Source organism: Lissotriton vulgaris, chromosome 6 (assembly GCF_964263255.1).
Source record: "Lissotriton vulgaris chromosome 6, aLisVul1.2, whole genome shotgun sequence".
In the NCBI taxonomy this organism is placed as follows: domain Eukaryota; kingdom Metazoa; phylum Chordata; class Amphibia; order Caudata; family Salamandridae; genus Lissotriton; species Lissotriton vulgaris.
In genome coordinates, this window is record NC_141694.1 from 1,813,531,052 (window position 1) to 1,813,550,524 (window position 19,473).

Sequence of the window (19,473 nt, forward strand, 5' to 3'; positions counted from 1 at the left end):
CACAGAGGTGGAGTTGTCAGACTTTGAGGATCATGACAAAATAATAGTGGCTCCTTCATGTTCTATTTTATCAAAAGCTTCCAGTTTCACAATCTCTTTATTTTCCAACTTTACCATTTTGTTGTTGAAGATTGAACATTCTTGCAGAGTTGGCATCCAGCATATGACAGATTTGTTTTCAGAAATTTTCTTAAAAATATTCTCTGGGAGAATGTTTTTGTTTGGAAAAAAAATTGAAATTAATCGTGCATGTAAAGCTTCTTTCCCATGCTCGCTTTCTTTTCCGATTCTTCTATCTTGTAGAATTTTTTTATAATCTTCATCCTTTGCCTGTCGCATATTTTGAAGAAGTTCTGCATATTCGAAATTTAGCCATATGTTAACATTTCCAATGCTTCCTAGGCACTTCCCTGTATCTTCATGTGTAAGCATTTTAAACACTAGTTGTCCTTTCACTGGAGTTAGCTGCAGTAGATCTCCAAAAACAATGATGTGTTTGCCTCCAAATAACACATCATACTCTGTTTTAAGAATTTCTTGCATTCTTAAAAGGACAAAAGCAAGTATTACATTTACATGATAAAACGTTTCATTTTCTTCAGAACTCTGGAAACTTCACAGCAAGCTTCTCCAGATAGCTTGTAGTATTGAAATGTATTATCATGCTCTATTGGCAGCATCAATAAACAATGTAAAGTAATTCCTTTATTGTTATGTGCTGCCAACCCAGTTGGAGCAGTAACGACACAGGATAGCGATGACTCCGTTCTTTTCTGCAGATAAGTTGCAATTGCTTTAATCAGAAAACTTTTTCCAGTTCCAGCTTCTCCACTCACTTACAGTCGGACAGGCATAAATGACGTACATGAGCACTCTATTTTCTCATGACATAAACCATGCTCAATCTGTTCTGTGACTTCGTCATGTATTTGTTTCTGCTAAATTTTCAGTTCTTTTTCCAAATCTTCTAAGTTAACTTCATTCTCCTGAGCTTGTTCCATGGCTCTTTCCACTTCATCCATGGCAGTGACAGCTTCATTTTGGATAATTGGTCCTCCTAGTGGATCCTGACTCAATGATCAGAACTCTGACTGTCTTGAGAACTGTCTCTAGCAATCTCTGCTGCAATTGTAGCTTCTTTCTGTATTTCCTCGTTCAACATTTGCAGATAATTTGAAAAAACAGGACATTCTATGGTATCCTTGGTTGCATTGAACGAATCTTCATAACTAAGAAAATCTCCAAGTAGTTCCTCTTCTGTACACCATGGCTTAAAGAGTTGCAAAAGAGCTAAATAATAAAATTCCCAATTGGAGACATTCACAACTCAATTTTTGATGATTAATCAAACGGCCTTTTCTTTGTTTCACCAGACAGCCTTCACATCCAATTACAGCATATACACCTTTATTGATATCTTCTGTGATGTTCGTCTTAAAAGTTTAGGCTTGCAAAACTTCATAGAGACAAACGTTCTCAAGATGTCTACTTCTATTTGGATAGTATGTATCCAACATGTTTGTCTTCAAAATTCTTTCTCCGCCAAATACTCTATTTCTTGTACAGATTTCAAAGCTCGGTTTCGTGTTGCAGCATGACCTAGACTCACCTAAATGATTGTTCTAGATTTGGCATATAGACTTGCTGATGATAACCGATCAGAAAATTCATAACTTCCAATTTCTCGATGCAACAACATCTTCAGACTGTAACTGTATAACTTTGTACTTAGACTCTTTTCATGTGAAATTTCCTCCCACATTTCCTTCAGTTCTGTCTTTTCTGATTTTGTGATGTAAGACGTCACATATCGAGCCACAGCAATTGAGTTGTCAGTAACATATTGAATATCCATGTTAGCATTCCACATGGACAAAATGTCATTTATGTATTTAGACTCTTCATTTCTTCTTAGGTTGTAAGTATTTTTCAGTGATTTTCTTGTCACAGTATGTCGCAGAGAAGCCATAAAATTGTTCACTCTTCCTTTCGATGTTAGTGGACGTGGAAATGCAAAAAAACATTTTGTGTAGAACTTGTCCTTGGATTTGTATTTTCGACAACAGTATTTTCCACAACAATGGGTTTGAAAGCTTAAAACTTGATATCTTAAATTATTTTCTTCTGTACTTTTCGGAACAGCACATGTAGAATAGGGTTCAATGAAACTCATCACTTTTTCATCTGAATCTGTTCCAAATGTGGGTGCATCTTTAATCCATAGCACCATATGTATGTGAGGAGCACCTCTTGCTTGATACTCCTATCTCCAAAAGAAATCCAAAACCTCTCCATGCAGAGGATTTTTTTTGTTTATAATAAAATAAATCATAGCTTCAAACCTATGATTTAAATACCTGCATACATTAACTGGATCCAAAGAGCACAGTTCTCCAGGTATATTTTATTCAATATTTTCAATGTTTTTATTTGCCTCTCGTAGAAATTGAAGTAAGTCTTCCCATGCATACTCAGCACAGCTAACAGTGGGGAACCATGTAGGAGTTCCTAAGTTTCTAGCATACATTTCAATTCCCCATGATGACGGTACCAATACTTGTTAGTACCACGCTGGCATGCCATGAGATTAATTAGCTGAGATTCCAAAACACTGTCTTACAGTTTCACTTTATCCGTAAAGTCCCCTGCCGAAACATTTTGTAGATGTACTCCACTTTTCAGTATATGGTTCACTGCATAAGAAAGTCCAGACAAGTCACTCTCAAACAGTAGATGGAACAGATATGGAATGCATTGACGAAACCTTGGATCTTCTTCATATAATCTTAAAGTCCGGTATTCAGTTGCAGGAATTTGAACAGGTCGGTCGTCATATCGTCCATTTTCACCTGTTGGATATAACTGTGGAAAGCAACAAGCTTCCAAACGTTCTTCCCATACACTAATGGGACTTCCTTTTGCTTCTTTCATTTGAAACAAGTCAATAGCATTCCCCATTACTTCTTTGGAATGCAATGGATGAACACTATAAGGTTCATACATTTCTTCACTTCTAGAGACATCAACTTTTTCAATTTGCCCAGCTGAGAAATCACTGTCCTCTTCTACAGTTGTTTCCTCTTCTCTTACATATACATTTTTGTAGTAGTGATTATTTTTTACCAAATACAACGTTGTCTTTTTGACTTTCCAAACATCCACTAATTCTTGCCAGATTTTTTTACTCTTTGTCGGAACACCATTAACTAGAATAACCAGAGGTTCCTCTTCTACTTTTTCTACACCAATTGTATCAATATTTTTCTTAAAATCTAGAGGCAAATAAACAACTCTTCCCTTTAATCCTATCTGTAAATCTGAAGGAGGCAATTTCGCTGTCTGAGGCTCCATGCGAACAATAACCTGAATAGGATCCACACATTGAATAAGAATAGACTCATAGGTATTTAAATCCATCAATGCAGAAAGAATGTCTACCAACTCCAGATTATTATGAACAGGTCTAGCAGGCATTCTGTTTCATTTAATTCATGATAACAATATTTACAAATACGTTGATTAGAACCCAAATCGAAACAATTTTCTACTAACAAATAAGTTGCAAAATCCATCCACTCATAATTATTTTCCATTTCACTTTTTACATATAAATCAACTAACCTAGTCTGATTCTTATAATGAGTTTTCCGACAACACACATTAGGCACAAAAATTAGGCCTTTCACTTGAATTGACCATAAACTTTGTAATTTCATGTTCACATTAAATATTCTTCACATCTAATTCAGTTCCATGCAAAAGAGCACTGTTTAACTGTTTTAGTTTAAGTGCTGGACTTTTTGCATAATACAACCTTCTCACTAATTTCCTCACTTTATTATGATGCACGGCTAACATCCTAAAATGTTGAATGACACTCTAACATACTTTTCTTGAAAGACAAGCCAGTTAAAGCCCATGCAAACCTGTTTTTTCTCTCACTCTACAAGGATCTAACTCTTGCAAAATCTTCATTTTTTGTTTTAGACTTTTCTTAGTATATGTCCGTAAGAAACTGAGAAACAAATCAGTTGAATCCTGTCTCACCCTACAAATACTACTACAATTCCAAGTATACACTTGAGCCTTAGGACATCTCCCTAAAACTTCATCAGCTAACACCTCTTCTTTATTTCTAGGAACAATTTTTTCTTTTTCAACCGGACAACCGTCCTTCACCTCATATGCTTGACCACTGGTGTCTACTGCATGCACCAAATCATTATCCTGAAAGTAACTTTCTTCATTAAGAAATGGCTCACAACTTGAACTGTGCTTCCATTCTCCAGAAAAAACATCACAAAAATTAGTCCGATTAATTACTCTCTTCCACTTACATTGATTACCTTATTTAGTGTACGAATTCTATTGATTACTAAACCATACAATTTATTTTTTACTTTAAATACCTGATCCAAAATCTTCACTATGCTTTTTTTTTTATAAAAAGCAGTCTTCTTTTGATACATCTTTACATGTTTTAACAATTTTGAAACTAATCTGTTATAAAACATTTGTCTACGAATGTCTATAAATTGATTTCTCCTTCTATTGCTATAGACAATATAATTTCCTTCTACAGGTCTAACATTTTTTGAGGGGCACAGTTTTTTTCTTTCTATATACAGATGGGTTATTTGTCCTTGAAAGAACATCTTTTTTTTGACATTTCATTAACTTTCTTAAAAAGTCCTTAGTTTGCTTACCAGGAGCATTATTTTTTTTTGACTGAAGATTGTGTTTTGGATGAGTCTTGTATTTGTGTTTTATTGGACCATAAATCTTGTTTATATATTTTTGTCGTCTTTCCTTCGTCGGCATATTCTTTTAACTTTCTATAGACATGCTGCCTAAGATTCCCTACTAGTACATATCCTAAAGGCTAACTGATTTCAAGAATGCATGTATTGCCATACTTAAACACATCAACTAAGCAAATTATTCACCCAGATCCATTTAAAATCAAGCTTGACTCACAGTGTGATCTTAGGCACATGACCAGGATGTTACATGTAATCTACCATGTCTATCTCTGCATGCAATATGTGTGTCTCTGCTCATACTATCTCACTGTGTCTACTGGCAAAAAACAGACCACATATATATAAGCAAGACATAACAATCCTTTTTCATTTCAACGGCACATCCTGGATCTTGATTGCACAGCTTAGAGCATATTTGTGAAGTAAGAGGCCTAACAGACATGCTGCCTAAGATTCCCTACTAGTACATACCTAACTGACTTCAAAAATACATATATTGCCATACTTTTAAACACATCAACTAAGCACATTCTTCACCCAGATCCATTTAAAATCAAGCTTGACTCACAGTTTGATCTTGGGCACATGAGACACATGTCATGACACACAGACAAAGAGAGAAATGACACACAGAAAAAGAAAGATTGTGCATGTGCAAAGTGACATGAGACACAGGCACAGAGTACCCTTTAAGCTAAGAGACGCAAACTGTCAGCAGACACAGGTGACATTATTGAAAAATGTGAAAATATAGTTCATTGTTTCACACAGACACTCAGTGTGATCCTTGACCAAAATTTAAAAGCCAGAAATTTTACCAGAAAACATTTTCCATAGTAAAATGTTTTTGACACAGAGCACAGCCCATTTAAATGACCACTAAAAATCAAGTCAGAAACCTAACTCATTTCCAAAATACATTTCAAATATGCACCATTCATTTTTTTAACAGCATTACAAAAAAACATGACACACAATGCAAGAATAAAAAAAGCACAATGTGCTTCTTAATCTTCCCCATAGTGCATTCAGCAGTCCAACTTCATTAAATAAATCATATATGAGATAACACACAGCCACAGAGTAAGGTAAGACACAAATACAGAGTACCCTTCAAGTTAAGTGAGGCAAACTGTCACCAGGCACAGGTGACATTATTGAAAAATGTGATAATGTAATTCCTTATTTCACACAGACACTCAGTGTGATCCTTGACCAAAATTTAAGACCCAGGCATTTAACCAGAAAACATTTTCCATAGTAAATCGTTTTTGACACAGAGCACAGCCCATTTAAATGACCACTACAAAACAAGGCAGAAACCTAACTCATTTACAAAATACATTTCCAATATGCACATTACATTTTTAACAGCATTACAAAAAAACATGACACACAATGCAAGAATAAAGAAGCACAGTATGCTTCTTAATCTTTCCCTTAGTGCATACAGCAGTCTATCTTTATATAAAGAATCATTACTCACCTTTAAAAATGCTTTGGAATATTTAATACAGTGTCAGTCACACACACCAGATTTTCTTAAGCAGAATCTCTGAAATGCACCTGAAACACTGCAACCAGAAATGGCCCCGATTCCCTGTAATTCTTCAGACATATTCCTGGACTTAACTAATTAAAAATCTTCCCACACTATTTCAAAACCAAACTAACATTTTAATTGGTTTTACATTTCAACACTTTGAAACTCACATAATATTCCCCCATCCCCCCAGTGCTCATTCACCCTCACAGAGTTGAAAAGTTCATCATACTATGTTGCAAAAGAATGCAGCAAGGGTGTTTGACCTCTTAAAGTAGTAGCTAATCATGTGCAATGTTTCTTTCAATGACTTTTTCTCAACAATTAGAATTACTTCTTTCAAAAAACAGATGCATACATCCTAATTTTCAGTGAAGAATGTTAAGACACCACAAATCATTTCTTGAAAAAAGGGGTGTCCCAAAACGTGTTTTCCCCATGTTAATTTCCATAGGACGGTCTGACAAGTCTACAGCCTGAACCGCTGAACGGAATTACGGCAAACTTGGCAAAATTGTAGGGACTGGTACCCAGATGTGCCTTTGCTATATTTTCTGAAAATTGCTCCAGTGTTTTTTTTTTAATTAACTTGAAAAACACATATATATCTATAGGCGCGCTCCATGAGCGCTCACGGTTGAGCGCACCTGGGAGCGCACCCAGCGCGCTACGGGAGTGCGCGAGCGGAAAGCTGATTGGCTGTCGGATGTCTGTCAACATTCTAAACAGTACAGAGAGTCCGCCATCTTGTGTCTCAGTAGAATTGAGACACAAGAGGTGAAAAAAGAAAGGGGGATATAATTAAAAGGGGGCAGAGTAGACACCCCCGACCCCCTAGGTTTTCTAAGGGGGGCCTAGAAGGAACCTGAAGGGCAAAAATACTTTACAAAAAAAATTTCACTGGGTAAGCGCTGGGTGCGTTCCCGGGTACCTCTCCGGTATGCGCACCCTGAGCACACCACAGGGAAAAACAGTGTAAAAAAATAGAGTAAAAAAATAATGTAAAGTGTTTAGTGGTAAGTTAGCTCTGAAAAGAGCTGTTGTGTTTATTGGGTGTTTTTTGTACCTACAAGTAGGTACCAATGCAGAGTTTTATATTCAAGAGGAAAACTCTATTTCCCTCATCTGTAAAATGCACACCATCTCTCCTATAGATGTCTTGCATGTTGTAATACAATTTGCTGTGGTAAATGGAACCCATAGCATAGTCTCTGAGGTAAGCAGAAACAGATTTATTTACATGTTTCCTTGCTTTCCCAATCTGTGAACAAAATTGGTTGGTCAGAAAATACCAAGGCAGTTTTTGGAAAAAGTGACATCAATTGCCCAAAGATGTCCTTTAAAAGCATTTCCAGACCTACCCCAGTCAAAGTGCCTATGTCATTTCCACCACAGTGCACAATTATAAGGTCAGGGTGTGGTAAATGCATAAAGATTGTTATCAATGGTATCAATTGGTGACTACTCAATCCTCTTTGTCCAATCCTTACAATATTCACATTTGGTAAATCAAGATTGTAACTACCTCTGTTAGTTGCGTATTTTTGAGCCCAGTGGACATAGCTATGACCCACAAACCAGACTTTTGTCATTTTGAAGGTAGGTGTGTGAAGGTAGGTGTGCTTCTAGTCAGATGAGTTGTGGAAATAAAATGGCAGTTTGATTATGATGAAAAAGTGTTTAAGAATCAGTGCAGATGAATAAGTAGAAATGATTGGAGCTTTGTTAAAAATCTCCACTGTAAATTAGGGTGAATGCTTTTTTTTTTTAAAGAAGTCATTTCAATGGTTGAGAAAAAGTCATTTAAAGAAACATTGCATTTTATTAGCTAGTAGATTGAGTGGTCAAGTAGGCTTGATAGATTTTTTTGCAACATAGCAAAATGAACTTGCGAACTCTGTGCTGGTTTTAGAGGGAGTTACCATGGGTACTTGGTGAATGAGCACTGGGGGGATCGGTGAATGTTATGTGAGTTTCAAAGTCTTGAAATCGTCAACCAATTAAAATGTGCAGTTTGGTTTTGAATGTGTGGCTATGTGCAAGAATATGGCTCTGAAATCAGAAAGAATCTGTGCCATTATTGAAAGGCTCCCAGTGAAGGAAGCATTGTTCAGAGATTCTGCTTAAGAATTTCTGTTGACTGTGACTGACACTGTTTGACATCTTCCAAACTATTTTTAAAGGTGAGTAATTATTCTTTTAAAAAAGATAGAGAGTTTAAAGATGTTTTACACGTATCATAGTGTGTGTCTCTGTGAATTAGGGAATTATAATTTTACTTTTTTCCATAATATTAGCTGTGTGTTTATAAGGTAGTCTTCTTTATAAATAGTTTTTTATGCTTGGATTCAATGCTGGTTTAGAAATTATGTAATGGTTTCATTGGAGTTGTAAATATGCTAATTTTTATGAATCACATTGTGCAACCTGTAGCATGGGTGGAAGGAGTGAATGTCTGGAGAGTGATAGGATTAGCAGATAGAAAACCCTATGAAATGGTGGGGAGATGCATAAAGTATTTCAGTAATGGTATCAAAAGAGAGGTAATATAAGATAAAGAGTAACATATTTACAAGACTTTTGCGCAATTTTAGACATGGATGGAAGCAGAAAATGCATGCAGAAAAATAAAATATGTACCCAGACAAGAATATGAAATGCTGTGAGAGATATTAAAATTGTGAGAGTCTACCTTATAAACACACAGCTATGTCAAAGATTGTGCACGCAGCTTGTAAATATGCAGGCAGACAAAGCAATCTTTGACATAGCTGTGTATCTTTATAAGGTAGATTCTCACAATGATACGATCTCTCACAGCATTTCATATTCTTGTGTATATTACAAGATGTGTGCACAATCTTTGACACAGCTGTGTATTTATAAGGTAGACTCTCACAATTTTAACATCTCTCACATTACATAAGGTAAGGTCATGAGCTTGCCCCATGTGAAAGGATGCATTACTGGAAATTATTTTTTTACTACAAATTTTTACACTGTTTTTCCCTGTGCTGCACTTGAGGGCCCCATTTATGAGGCCATGCATCACTTTTACGCCGCCGGTGTGTCAGTTTTTGTGACACAGCAGTGGTGTAAAAATTGCACCTTATTGAGTTATATTTACAAAGTGACGCATCTAGGTCGATGCGTCACTTTGTAAAGCCCTGTGCCACATTATATATGCATCAGGTGTAATGTATGCAAAGGGGGCGTATTGACGCAAAGAAGGGGTGCACAAATGACGCAGTGAAATCTATGAGATTTCACTGCGTCACTTTTAGGACGCTGTTGTGTCAAAATTTTGCACCTGCCTCACAGCAGGTGTAAGACTGACGCAGGTCCTTTCACTTAGGGCCATGTGAAAGGATGCATTGCTGGAAATTATTTTTTTAAATGGCATAAATTGAGATAGAATATACAAAAAAAGACAGACATATTTACAAGCTGCGTGTGAAATCTTTGATATAGTTGTGTGTTTATAAGGTAGACTTCTTTATAAATTGTTTTATATGCTTGGATTTAATGCTAGTTTAGAAATTGTGTAATGGTTTCATTGGAGTTGTAAATATGTTCATTTTTTTGAAGCACATTGTGCAACCCGTAGCATGGGTAGAAGGAGTGAATGTCAGGAGAGGGATAGGAATAGCAGATAGAATACCATATGAAATGGTGGGGAGATGCATAAACACACAGCTATGTCAAAGATTGTGCACACAGCTTGTAAATATGCAGGCAGACAAAGCAATCTTTGACATAGCTGTATGTTTATAAGGTAGACTCTCACAGTGATAAGATCTCTCATGACATTTCATATTCTTGTTTGGGTGTATATTTACAAGCTGTGTGTACAATGTTTGACATAGCTGTGTGTTTATAACGTAGACTCTCACAATGTTAACATCTCTCACATTACATAAGGTAAGGTCATGGGATTGCCCCATGTGAAAGGATGCATTGCTGGAAAAAAAATGTTACTACAATTTTTTACACTGTTTTTCCCTGTGGTGCGCTTGAGGGCCTCATTTATGAGGCCATGCGTCACTTTTACGCCGCCGGTGCGTCACTTTTTGTGACAGAGCAGTGGTGTTAAAATTGCACCTTGTTGAGTTATATTTACAAAGTGACCCATCTAGGTAGATGCGTCATTTTGTAAAGCCCTGTGCCAAATTATACGTACGTCAGGTGTAATGTATACAAAGGGGGCGTATTGACGCAAAGAAGGGTTGGACAAATGACGCAGTGAAATCTATGAGATTTCACTGCATCACTTTTAGGACGCTGTTGTGTCAAAAGCAGGTGTAAGACTGACGCAGACCCTTTCACTTAGGGCTTGCCCCATGTGAAAGGATGCATTGCTGGAAATTATTTCTTTAAATGGCATACATTAAGATTGGATATACAAAAAAAGAGAAACATATTTACAATATGTGTGCGCAATCTTTGACATAGTTGTGTGTTTATGCTTCTCCCCACCAATGCTGTGAGAGATGTTAACATTGTGAGAGTCTAGAAGCATATTGTGTTTTTGTATGGTGTATATTGGAAATGAATTTTTGAAATGAATTCGGTTTCTGCTTTGCTTTGGAGTGGTCATTTAAATGGGTTGTGCTTTGTGTTAAAAACGATTTATTATGGAAAATGTTTTCTGGTAAAAACTTTGGTATATATATATATATATATATATATATATATATATATATATATATATATATATATATATATATATATATATATATATATATATATATATATATATATATATGCTTATAGATAGGTGGCCTGTTTTTGGCCATTAGAGACAGTGGAATATTATGAGCGAAGACACATGTACTGCTTGCAGAGGCAGAGGTGGTGAATTACATGTAATATGCTGCTCATGTGTATAAGTTGACATTGTGAGTCAAACTTCATTTGAAATGGATCTGGCTGAATAATATGCTTACTTGATGTCTTAAAAAATATGGAAGTACATGTTTTTTAAAAACATGGTATATTACATGTGACGTTAGTCAGATGTCACACATACTGTTGGCAGAGACAGACATGGTACATTATATCTAACATTCTGATCATGTGCCTAAGATCACACTGTGACTGAAGCTTGATTCACCCATCACTGTGATCTTACGCAGAGTCACACATACTGTTGGCAGAGACACACATGGTACATTATATCTAACATTCTGATCATGTGCCTAAGATCACACTGTGACTGAAGCTTCATTCAACCATCACTGTGATCTTACGCAGAGTCACACATACTGTTGGCAGAGACACTCATGGTAAATTATATCTAACATTCTGATCATGTGCCTAAGATCACACTGTGTAGGAAGTCGAGAGGTACCCCTTGAGGAGACCAAGGGAAATGGGGTTATACAACCGAAACAAGGAAGATTCCCTTGGAAAAGAGCTAGGCAGAGATTGTCATACCAACCTTACAATGTCACACGTACATACAGCAGAAACAAGTAATTAATTAAAAATGTATTTATTTTTGAAAAACTTAAAAACACAATTGAGAGTTTAACTGATCTAGATCCCTAATCTTAAAACACATTTAAAATAATACACACAATTGTGACCTGCACAATTGAAAAGACAGAACAAGTACAACATAAATTTGTTGAATACAATTGTATATTCTGGCTCCGTTATAGAAACATCGGTATTGTATTGCTATTGCATCACCATATCAATTTTGGTGTTGGAGGCTTGAATTATACCAATTTATGCGTCGACATGTTTCGGTGGGTTCACTTGGTCATTACCACCTTTATCAAGACCAAAGATTTGCTGTCACAAGCAGGGGCCAAATGCCATTGCCCTGTAATGAATTATATGCAAACAGTTACCTTTAGACTAAATGTACATACATGTTTTACTTCGCAATACATCCTAACGTATATACTGTTCCATTGTTACTAAGGACTCATATATAGCCGTCTAAACATATTCAACATCAATCCTATACAAAAAAGTAGAAGGGGATGTCTGACTGGTTTATACTTCCGTCCTTATTATCAATTGTAAAGATAGGAATTCGGAAAACAAATATATCAATTTTTTCTAGTTATTATCACTCGGCCTGAATTTATCACAAAGGAATTGCTGATACATTTTCCACAGGAGAACATGAATTTAATACATAGGTTATGCTGCACAACTTATAAGACCCATAGTTACAGTTCATCGCTCAATCAGGTACCCAGTATAAGGACTAATCGATTGACGGATTGTCGTCTGTGGGGCGGGATGGAGAAAGCAGAGTCACACATACTGTTGGCAGAGACAGACATGGTACATTATATCTAACATTCTGATTATGTGCCTAAGGTCACACTGTGACTGAAGCTTGATTCACCTATTATTGTGATGTTAGGCAGAGTCCCATATACTGTCGGAAGGGATAAACACATATAACTAAAATCCTATTAATCTGTCTAAAATCACACTGTGAGTGAAGCTTGATATAATGAGAAACTAGAGTGCTAACATTCAGAATATATGGCAAATGTGTGACACATCTGAATGCCTTCTTGATGGAACTAAAGTAAACAAGCATTGAAAATACAATAGATTTGGTGTGATTTTAGGCACATGTGCACCATATTACATGTAATCTACCATTTCTTTGTCTGCAAGCAGTATATATGTCTCTGCTAATATTATTTCAAATTATTTTCATGCGAAAAACAGACAACCTATCTATAAGCAAGACATATCATTAATTAGTAAATTATATTTAACATTGTGGAAGCGGTTTGTAAGTATGCCAATGAAATCTTTACACTATTTCTGGACCAGCATTAATGTCAAACATTCAGAATTTTTTGCAAATGTGTGACACATCTGAATGCCTTCTTGATGGAACCTAAGTAAACAAGCATTGGAAATGCAATAGATTTGGAGTGATTTTAGACACATGTCCATGATATTACATGTAATCTACCATCTTTGTCTGTGGAAGTAGTATGTGTGTCTCTGCACAAATTATTTCTCTGTATCTACAGGTCAAAAACAGGCCACCTATATATAAAGAAGATATAACATTAATTAGTAAATTATATCTAACATTGTGCAAGCGGTTTGTAAATATGCCAATGAAACCTTTACACTATCTCTGGACCAGCATTAATGTCAAACATTCAGAATTTATGGCAAATGTGTGACACATCTGAGTGCTTTCTTGATGGAATCAAAGTAAACAAGCATTGAAAATGCAATAGATCTTGCGCTCGGTGTCACACATACTGTTGGCAGTGACAGACATGGTACATTATATCTAAAATCCAATTAATCTGTCTAAGATTACACTGTGAGTGAAGCTCGAAATAATGAGCAACTAGAGTGCTAATATTCTAAATGTATGGCAAATGTGTGACACATTTAACTGCTTTCTTGATGGAAGCAAGGTAATCTAGCATAGAAAATGCAATAGATTTGGTGTGATCTGAGGCACATGTGCACAATAGTACATGTAATTTACCATCTCTGTCTGTGAAAGCACTATGTGTGTCTCTGCACTAATTATTTCTCTGTATCTCAAGGCCAAAAACAGGCCACCTATTTATAAACAAGATGTAACAATAATTTGTAAATCGTTTTTTACACAAAGCAAAGCACATGTAATGTCAATGAGCCTTTTGTTGTATCCTAGTGTTTGTATTGTTTACTTATTGTAATTGATATGTAATATGTTTGTAGTGGTGTATAATATGTTATTTTTTTATCTTCCACAGATTATAATCATCTATACAAACAAACAAAAAGATGCCTTCTAAAACCAGAGCAGAGAAAAATGATAAACGAAAATTAAGGTCTAAGGAAAAAGAAAATCCAGAACCAACCAAAATAAAATCTTCAGAGAAAAAGAAAAATGCTCCTGGTAAGCAAAGTAAATATTTTCTGAGGAACTTATTGAAATGTCAAGCAAAAAAAAAGTGGTTTACCTAAGAATAATGAAACACTTGTAATTTCAATAAAGACAGGATATTCTTCTAAAAATGTTAGACGTGTACAAGGAGACAATATCTTGCAAAGAAATACAAGAAGTAAACAATTTTCTGACATTCGTAGATGAATGTTTTACAACATAATTAATTTAAATTTATGAAAAAATATCAAAAGGTATAAAAAAAAAGACCGCTTTTTACAAGAAAAAAAAAACATAGTTAAGATTGTGGATGAAGTATTTAAAGTGAAAAATAAATTGTTTAGTTTAGTAATGAATAGAATTAGTACACCTGATAAGATAATCAATGTGTTCAAATCAAAATGTAAGTAGAGGAGAGTCATTAATTGAACTAATTTCTGTGATGTTTTTTCTGTAGAATGGAAGCATAGCTAAAGTTCTGAGCCATATTTTAATGAAGAAAGTTACTATGAAGATAATGATTTGGTGCATGCAGTTGACACCAGGGTCGAGCATATAAGGTGAAGGATGGTTGTCCGGTTGAAAAAGAAGAGATTGTGTCTCGAAATACAGAAGAGGTGTTAGCAAATGAAGTTTTAGGGAGATGTCCTAAGGCTACATGGAATTGTCGTAGTATTTGTAGTGTTCGACAGGAATCAATTGATTTGTTTTGCAATTTCTTATGGACATATACTAAGAAAAGTGTGAAACAAAAAATGAACATTTTACAAGACTTGGATCCTTGTAGACTGAGAGAAAAAACAGGTTTGCAAGGGCATTCATTGGCTTGTCTTTCAAGAAAAGTATGTCAGAGTGTTTTTCATCATTTTAGGATGTTAACAGTGCATCATAATAAAGTGAGGAAATTAGTGAGAAGGTTGTACTATGCAAAAAGTCCAGCACTTAAACTAAAACAGTTAAACAGTGATCTTTTGCATGGAACTGAATTAGATGTCAAAAACATTTGTGATGAAATTGAGTCTTGTTACTTTGGTGAAAAAGAGGTCAGTACAGAAATTTATACACTAATAGAAGGTAATGTAGAAGAGAATGAAGAGATTTTAAGTACAGAACATTTTGAAAATGAAATTATAAAGTTTAAAGTCAATTCAAGTGAAAGGCCTAATTGTTCTTGTGTTTGTTGTCGACGAACTCATTATAAGCATCAGACTAGATAAGTTGATTTATTTGTAAAAAGCGAAAAGATACATAATAATGAGTGGAAGGATTTTGCTACTTATTTGTTGGTTGAAAATTGTTTGGATTTGGGCTCTGATCAACGTATTTGTACATATTGCTATAATAAATTAAATGAAAATAAAATGCCTGCTAGAGCTGTTCATAATGATATGGAGTTGGTAGACATTCCTTCTGAATTGATGGATTTAAATACATATGAGTCTATTCTGATTCAATGTGTGCATCCTTTTCAGGCTATTGTTCGCTTGGAGCCTAAGACTGGGAAATTGCCTCCTTCAGATTTACAGAGAGAATTAAAGGGCAGAGTTGTTTATTTGCCTCTAGATTTTAAGAAAAATATTGATACGATTGGTGTTAAAAAAGTAGAAGAGGAACCTCTGGTTATTCTAGTTAATGGTGTTCCGACAAAAAGTAAGAAAACCTGGCAAGAATTAGTGGATCTTAGGAAAGTCAAGAAGGCAACGTTGTATTTGGTAAAAAATAATCAGTACTATAGAAATGTGTATCTGGGAGAAGAAGAAACACCTGTAGGAGAGGACACTGATGTCTCTGCTGGGCAAATAGAAAAGGTTGATGTGAAGAAATTTATGAACATTATAGTGTTCATCCATTGCATTCCAAAGAAGTAATGGGGAATGCTATTGACTTGTTTCAGATGAAAAAAGCTGAAAGAAGTCCCATTAGTGTATGGGAAGAAAGTTTGGAAGCTTGTTGTTTTCCACAGTTATTTCCAACAGGTGAAGGTGGACGATATGATGACCAACCTGTTCAAATTCCTGCATCTGAATACCGGACTTCAAGATTATATGCAGAAGATCCAAGGTTTCATCAAAGCATTCCATATTTGTTCCATCTACTGTTTGAGAGTGACTTTTCTGGACTTTCCTATGCAGTAGACCATATACTGAAAAGTGGAGCACATCTACATAATGTTTCGGCAAGGGATTTTATGGATAAAGTTAAACTGCAAGACAGTTTTTTGGAATCTCAGCTAATTAATCTCATGGCATGTCAGCGTGGAACTAACGAGTATTGGTACCGTCATCATGGGGAATTGAAATGTATGCTAAGAAACGTAGGAACTCCTACATGGTTTCTCACTCTTACCTGTGCTGAGTATGCTTGGGAAGACTTACTTGAATTTCTACGACAGGCAAATAAAAACATTGAAAATATTGAATACAAGACACCTGGAGTACTATGCTCTTTGGATCCAGGTAATGTATTCAGGTATTTCAATCATAGGTTTGAAGCTATGATGTTTTTTATAACAAACAAAAAAAAATCTTCTTCTTGAAGAGGAGTTTGGGATTTCTTTTGGAGAAAGGAGTATCAAGCAAGAGGTGCTCCTCATATACATATCCTGCTATGGATTAAAGATGCACCAAAATTTGGAACAGATTCAGATGAGAAAGTGATGAGTTTCATTGAGCAGTATTCTACATGTAATGTTCCGAAAAGTACAGACAAAAACAATTTAAGACAGCAAGTGTTACGCTTTCAAACCCATCGTTGTGGGAAATACTGTCGTCGAAAATACAAATCCAAGGACAAGTTCTACACAAACTGTCGTTTTGCATTTCCACGTCCAGTAACATCGAAAGGAAGAGTCAACAATTTGATGTCTTCTCTGCAACATACTGTGAAATGGAAATCACCCAAAAATACATACAACCTAAGAAGAAATGAGGAATCCAAATACATAAATGACTACAACCCAGTCATTTTGTCCATGTGGAAAGCTAACATGGATATTCAATATGTGGCTGACAACTCTATTGCTGTGGCTCAATATGTGACGTCTTACATCACAAAATCAGAAAATATGGAACTGAAGGAAAGGTGGGAGAAAATTTCACATGAAAAGAGTCTAAGCAAGAAATTTTACAGTTACAGTCTAAAGATGTTACATCGAGAAATTGGAGCGTATGAATGTTCTGATTGGTTGTCATCAGCAAGTCTATATGCCAAATCTAGAACCATCATTTGGGTTAGTCTAGGTCCTGCTGCAACACGAAACCGAGTTTTGCAATCTGTACACGAAGTTGAGTATTTGGTGGAGAAAGAACCAGACAGTACAGATATTTTGAAGACAAACATGTTGGATAAATACTATCCAAATAGAAGTACTCACCTTGAGAACGCTTGTCTCTATGAAGTTCTGTAAACCTACAATTTTAAAAGGAACGCCACAGAAGACACCAATAAAGGTGTATATGCTGTAATTGGATGTGAAGGCTGTTTAGTAAAACAAAAAAGGTTCATTTGATTAATCATCGAAAATTGACTTGTGATTCTCCAGACAAAAGAGAATTTTATTACTTAGCACTTTTACAACTCTTTAAACCTTGGCGTAGAGAAGAGGAACTACTTGGAGATTTTCTTACTTATGAAGATTCGTTCAATGCAGCCAAAGATACCATAGAATGTCCTGTTTTTTCAAGTTATCTGCACATGTGGAACGAGGAAACACAGCAAGAAGCTACAATTTCAGCAGAGATTGCTAGAGACAGTTCTCAAGACAGTCAGAGTTCTGCTGCATTGAGTCAGGATCCACTAGGAGGACCAATTATACAAAATGAAGCTGCCACTGCCATGGATGAAGTTGAAAGAGCCATGGAACAAGCTCAAGAGGATTCAGTTGACTTAGAAGATTTGGAAAAAGAACTAAACATTGAACAGGGACAAATATATGACCAAGTCACACAACAAATTGAGCATGGTTTATCAGATGAGAAAAAAAGAGTGCTCATGTACATCATTTGTGCCTATCCGACTATATGTCAGTGGAGAAGCAGGAACTGGGAAAAGTTTCCTGATTAAAGTGATTGCAACATATTTGCAGAAAAAAACGGAGTCATCGCTCTCTTGTGTTGTTACTGCTCCAACTGGGTTGGCAGCACACAACATTTAAGGAATTACTTTACACCGCTTATTGATGCTGCCAGTGGAGCATGATAACAAATTACAATACCACAAGCTATCGGGAGAAGCTTGTTGTGAAGTTTCAAGAGTACTAAAGAAAATGAAACTTCTTATCATTGATGAAGTAAGCATGGTATCAAATGTAATGCTTGCTTTTGTGCATTTAAGAATGCAAGAAACTCTTAAAACAGACTATGATGTGTTATTTGGAGGCAAACACATCATTGTTTTGGGAGATTTACTGCAACTAACTCCAGTGAAAGGACAGCCATTGTTTAAAATGCTTACGCATGAAGATACCAGGAAGTGCTTAGGAAGCACTGGAAATGTTAACATATGGCTAAATTTCAAATATGCAGAACTACTTCAAAAAATGCGACAGGCAAAGGATGAAAATTATAAAAATATTCTACAAGATGTAAGAATTGGAAAACTAACCGAGCATGGCAAAGAAGCTTTACATGGACGATTAATTTCAAATTTGTTTCCAAAGGAAAATATTCTCCCAGAGAATATTTTTAAGAAAATTCCTGAAAACAAACCTGTCATATGCTTGATGCCAACTCTGCAAGAATGTTCAATCTTCAACACCAAAATGTTAAAGCTGGAAAATCAAGAGATTGTGAAACTGGAAGCTTTTGATAAAATAGAACATGAAGGAGCCACTATTATTTTGTCAGAAAAGTTGAAAAGAAAATTGGATTCTTTAGTGAAGACAATATCTAAAACTGCTGGTATGGAAAAGACTCTGTATGCATCTTTAAATTGTCGTATAATTTTACAACGTAATTTACATGTGGAAAGAGGTTTAGTAAATGGAGCAATGGGTCATGTTGTGGATTTTGTGAATTACCGAAATAGAGATGGAATTGAAATTATAAAAATTAAATTTGATGATATTGAAGAAGTACAACAAATCGGTCGTTGGTCTGCTCACTTTTTGCTAGTGAAAGATGTATATGTCCGCAGAAAACAGTTTCCTGTTTCTTTAGCATATGCAGTAACTATTCATAAATCTCAAGGTTTAAGTGTTGATACTGCTTTGGTGAATATTGGAAATTCTGTGTTCAAGGAGGGCATGGCATATGTTGCTTTATCTTGAGTCAGAACTTTATCTGGATTGT